We start from the raw sequence: 6,436 nt of genomic DNA on the forward strand, positions 1-6,436 counted from the left end.
GAGCAGATGCTCCAAAGGGAGTATTCATCACTTGGTATAGACCATGTGATGCTGGCAAAAGAGAGGTCAATCAAGAACAAAGAAATTCAGTAAGTGATAGATATGCCTAAACAAGCAAGAAACATAGCATATCCCAGCTAACCAGATGAGACAAGTCCTTGGTAGCCAACTGAATCACCTAGCACCACCTAGCCTTTTAAAACCATCAGAAATAGTCCATTTTCTTCAAAGGATAACACAGTGGCATCCATTTACATGATCCCCTACTGTGGATATCTCTATTTTCATCAAAATAAACCAAATGTCCAACTTTGAGATGCAACCAGCAACACAAACAAGCAAGCAATCCATCATAAGCATGCTCAAACGTACATATATAGCATGGAGCAGATGCTCCAAAGGGATTATTCATCACTTGGTATAGACCATGTGATGCTGGCAAAAGAGAGGCCAAGCAAGAACAAAGAAATCCAGTAAGTGATAGATATGCCTAAACAAGCAAGAACACATAGCATATCCCAGCTAACCAGATGAGACAAGTCCTTGGTAGCCAACTGAATCACCTAGCACCACCTAACCTTTTAAAACCATCAGAAACAGTCTATTTTCTTCAAAGGATACCACGGTGGCATTCATTTACATGATCCCCTACTGTGGATATCTCTATTTTCATAAAAACCAACCAAATGTCCAACTTTGAGATGCAACCAGCAAGACAAACAAGCAAGAAATCCATCATAAGCATGGTCAAACACACATATATAGCATGGGGCAGATGCTCCAAAGGGATTATATATTCATCACTTGGTATAGACCAAGGGATTATATATTAATCACCTACTGATTAACATGCCACTTTCCAAACACACACTAGCTACCAACACATTTGGAGAACAAACAAGCAGTAGCCATATCACTCAATCCAATAATATAGAGGCAACCAGCTTAAGCACATGCATATTTAATCATTACCATAAACAATTCATATAAAGGCAATTTTCTTACACAGTTAAGCATCACATCATTACTGCTTAAGCTAATGAGCAAGAGAATTTGTTCTTGCTAAATCAATAGTCCCAGCAACAACCACATGCACAACACCCACATCAGCTCACAGAAACTAGCAGCACAACAACAACACAAAGTAATTTTGTCGAGCAATAGCAGCACAACAAAGTAATTTCGTCGAGCAACCGCAGCACAACCTAGCAGCACAACCTTTGTGTGGCGCATTTCGTCAAGCACTTTGTGCTCGCGCATGAGAGGAAGAGGGAGGGGAGGGGAGTAAGCTCACCGACAACGACGACAGGGGTGGAGGAGCTCACCGATGACGATGGCAGGGGTGGAGGACGCGGCGGCTCCTCCACCTTGACGTGACGCCGGCCCCTCCTCCACCTTGATGCGGCGGCCCCTGCTCGCCGTAGCGGCTTGTGCTGCAAGAGGGGGGATGGGTGGAGCGTGGTGGCATGCGGCCCTCGCGGAGGAAGGCGGCGGCGACGGCGACGCCAACGCTCACCATGGCGGTGCGCAGCGGTAGGGATCAGAGAGGGGAGAGGGGTACGGGCGCGCGGCAGGAAGAGGGGAGGGGGTACGGAATGATATAAGTTCCACTATTTCTGTGGCGCACCAGAACAAGTGCGCCACTGAACCAATTATTTCTGTGGCGCACCGGCCCTAGTGGGCCATAGAAACACTTATTTCTATGGCGCACTGATGTCTACTCACGCTTCTTTTCCTGTAGACAGTGTTGGGCCTCCAAGAGCAGAGGTTTGTAGAACAGCAGCAAGTTTCCCTTAAGTGAATCACCCAAGGTTTATCGAACTCAGGGAGGAAGAGGTCAAAGATATCCCTCTCAAGCAACCCTGCAATTAAGATACAAGAAGTCTCTTGTGTCCCCAACACACCTAATACACTTGTCAGATGTATAGGTGCACTAGTTCGGCGAAGAGATAGTGAAATACAAGTAATATGGATGATTGTAAGTAGTAATTGCAATCTGAAATAAATATGGCAGCGAGTAAACATGTAACAGAACTTGTTGGAAACGGTGTTTCAATGCTTAGAAACAAGGCCTAGGGATCATACTTTCACTAGTGGACACTCTCAACATTGCAATCATAATTGAATATAAATATAAGAACTTCACTATGCTATTCTGAATTACTCTCTGGCAGGATAACGAACACTAATTCATCATGTAGGAAAACCTTAAAGATGTATACCCAAGTACTAATAAACACCCCACGCTGTCACTGTGAGCATTCATAGGAGGTACTAACACACTGATACGTCTCCGACGTATCGATAATTTCTTATGTTCCATGCCACATTATTGATGTTATCTACATGTTTTATGCACACTTTATGTCATATTCGTGCATTTTCTGGAACTAACCTATTAACAAGATGCCGAAGTGCCAGTTGCTGTTTTCTGCTGTTTTTGGTTTCAGAAATCCTAGTAAGGAAATATTCTCGGAATTGGACGAAATCAAAGCCCAGGGGCCTATTTTCTCACGAAGCTTCCAGAAGTCCGAAGGAGAGACGAAGAGGGGCCACGGAGGGGCCACACCATAGGGCGGCGCGGCCCCCCCTTGGCCGCGCCGGCCTGTAGTGTGGGGCCCCCGTGCCGCCTCTTGACCTGCCCTTCCGCCTATAAAAAGTCTCCATGACGAAACCCCCAGTACCGAGAGCCACGATACGGAAAACCTTCCAGAGACGCCGCCGCCGCCGATCCCATCTCGGGGGATCCAGGAGATCGCCTCCGGCACCCTGCCGGAGAGGGGAATCATCTCCCGGAGGACTCTACGCCGCCATGGTCGCCTCCGGTGTGATGTGTGAGTAGTCTACCCCTGGACTATGGGTCCATAGCAGTAGCTAGATGGTTGTCTTCTCCCCATTGTGCTATCATTGTCGGATCTTGTGAGCTGCCTAACATGATCAAGATCATCTATCTGTAATTCTATATGTTGCGTTTGTTGGGATCCGATGAATAGAGAATACTTGTTATGTTGATTATCAAAGTTATACTTATGTATTGTTTATGATCTTGCATGCTCTCCGTTACTAGTAGATGCTCTGGCCAAGTAGATGCTTGTAACTCCAAGAGGGAGTACTTATGCTCGATAGTGGGTTCATGCCTGCATTGACACCTGGACGGATGTGAGAAAGTTCTAAGGTTGTGTTGTGCTGTTGCCACTAGGGATAAAACATTAGTGCTATGTTCAAGGATGTAGTCACTAGTTACATTACGCACCATACTTAATGCAATTGTCTGTTGTTTGCAACTTAATACTGGAGGGGGTTCGGATGATAACCTGAAGGTGGACTTTTTAGTCATAGATGCAGTTGGATGACGGTCTATGTACTTTGTCGTAATGCCCAATTAAATCTCACTATACTCATCATGATATGTATGTGCATGGTCATGCTCTCTTTATTTGTCAATTGCCCAACTGTAATTTGTTCACCCAACATGCTGTTCGTCTTATGGGAGAGACACCTCTAGTGAACTGTGGACCCCGGTCCAATTCTCTTACTGAAATACAATCTACTGCAATACTGTTTTACTGTTTTCTGCAAACAATCATCTTCCACACAATACGGTTAATCCTTTATTACAGCAAGCCGGTGAGATTGACAACCTCACTGTTTCGTTGGGGCAAAGTACTTTGGTTGTGTTGTGCAGGTTCCACGTTGGCGCCGGAATCACTGGTGTTGCGCCGCACTACATCCCGCCGCCATCAACCTTCAACGTGCTTCTTGGCTCCTCCTGGTTCGATAAACCTTGGTTTCTTTCTGAGGGAAAACTTGCTGCTGTGCGCATCATACCTTCCTCTTGGGGTTGCCCAACGAACGTGTGAAATACACGCCATCAAGCTCATTTTCTGGCGCCGTTGCCGGGGAACTGAAGAAAAGCTACACCACAGAGAATTGCCTCCCACGGCAACAGCTCTTTTTCTGGCGCCGCTGCCGGGGAGATCAAGACACGCTGCAAGGGGAGTCTCCACTTCTCAATCTCTTTACTTTGTTTTTGTCTTGCTTAGTTTTATTTAGTACTTTGTTTGCTGCACTAAATCAAAATACAAAAAAATTAGTTGCTAGTTTTACTTTATTTGCTATCTTGTTTGCTATATCTAAAACACAAAAAAATTAGTTTACTTGCATTTACTTTATCTAGTTTGCTTTATTTACTGTTGCTAAAATGGCCAACGCTGAAAATACTAAGTTGTGTGACTTCACAACCACAAATAATAATGATTTCTTATGCACACCTATTGCTCCACCTGCTACTACAGCAGAATTCTTTGAAATTAAACCTGCTTTACTGAATCTTGTTATGCGAGAGCAATTTTCTGGTGTTAGTTCTGATGATGCTGCTGCCCATCTTAATAATTTTGTTGAACTATGTGAAATGCAAAAATATAAAGATGTAGATGGTGATATTATTAAATTAAAATTGTTCCCTTTCTCATTAAGAGGAAGAGCTAAAGATTGGTTGCTATCTCTGCCTAAGAATAGTATTGATTCATGGACTAAATGCAAGGATGCTTTTATTGGTAGATATTATCCCCCTGCTAAAATTATATCTTTGAGGAGTAGCATAATGAATTTTAAACAATTAGATACTGAACATGTTGCTCAAGCTTGGGAAAGAATGAAATCTCTGGTTAAAAATTGCCCAACCCATGGACTGACTACTTGGATGATCATCCAAACCTTCTATGCAGGACTAAATTTTTCTTCATGGAATTTATTGGATTCAGCTGCTGGAGGTACCTTTATGTCCATCACTCTTGGTGAAGCAACAAAGCTTCTTGATAATATGATGATCAACTACTCTGAATGGCACACGGAAAGAGCTCCACAAGGTAAGAAGGTAAATTCTGTCGAAGAAACCTCTTCTTTGAGTGATAAGATTGATGCTATTATGTCTATGCTTGTGAATGATAGGACTAATATTGATCCTAATAATGTTCCGTTAGCTTCATTGGTTGCACAAGAAGAACATGTTGATGTAAACTTCATTAAAAATAATAATTTCAACAACAATGCTTACCGGAACAATTCTAGTAACAACTATAGGCCATATCCTTATAATAATGGCAACGGCTATGGTAATTCTTATGGGAATTCTTACAACAATAATAGGAGTTCACCCCCTGGACTTGAAGCCATGCTTAAATAATTTATTAGTACACAAACTGCTTTTAACAAATCTGTTGAAGAAAAGCTTGGGAAAATTAATATACTTGCTTCTAAAGTCGATAGCCTTGCTGCTGATGTTGATCTTTTGAAATCAAAAGTTTTGCCTAATGAGAATCATCATAATAAAATTACTACTACAGCAAATGCCATTCAAGTTAGAATTAATGAGAATATAAGATTAATGGCTGAACTGCGTGCTAGGTGGGATAGAGAAGAAAATGAAAAACTAGCTAAAGAAAAGAATATAGCTAAAGTTTGGACTATTACCACCACTAGTAATGCTAATGCTACACATGTTGCTGCACCTCCTACTCATACTAATAAAAGAATTGGTGTTAGCAATGTTTCCACTTCTAATGCAAAGCGAAAAACTGCCTCAAATCGCTAAAGCTGCTGAAACGCTGTGATAAAGCTGCTGAAATTTTTTCCAACATTGGGGATGATGATCCCATTGCTTTAGATTATAATGGTTTGAATTTTGATGATTGCCACATCTCTGAAGTTATAAAGTTCTTGCAAAAACTTGCTAAAAGTCCTAATGCTAGTGCTATAAATTTGGCTTTTACACATCATATTACAAATGCTCTTATAAAAGCTAGAGAAGAGAAACTAGAGCGCGAAGCCTCTATTCCTAAAAAGCTAGAGGATGGTTGGGAGCCCATCATTAAGATGAAGATTAAAGATTTTGATTGTAATGCTTTATGTGATCTTGGTGCAAGTATCTCTGTTATGCCTAAGAAAATTTATAATATGCTTGACTTGCCACCGCTGAAAATTGTTATTTGGATGTTAATCTTGCTGATCATTCTACAAAGAAACCTTTGGGGAAAGTTGATAATGTTCGCATTACCGTTAACAATAACCTTGTTCCCGTTGATTGTTGTCTTGGATATTGAATGCAATGCATCTTGTCCCATTATATTGGGAAGACCTTTTCTTCGAACTGTTGGTGCTATTATTAATATGAAGGAAGGTAATATAAAATATCAATTTCCTCTCAAGAAAGGTATGGAACACTTCCCTAGAAAGAGAATGAAGGTACCTTTTGATTCTATTATGAGAACAAATTATGATGTTGACACTTCGTCTCTTGATAATACTTGATACACACTTTCTGCGCCTAGCTGAAAGGCGTTAAAGAAAAGCGTTTATGGGAGACAACCCATGTTTTTACCTACAGTACTTTGTTTTTATTTTGTGTCTTGGAAGTTGTTTACTACTGTAGCAACCT

The sequence above is a fragment of the Lolium perenne genome, chromosome 2, assembly GCF_019359855.2.
Source record: "Lolium perenne isolate Kyuss_39 chromosome 2, Kyuss_2.0, whole genome shotgun sequence".
Classification (NCBI taxonomy): domain Eukaryota; kingdom Viridiplantae; phylum Streptophyta; class Magnoliopsida; order Poales; family Poaceae; genus Lolium; species Lolium perenne.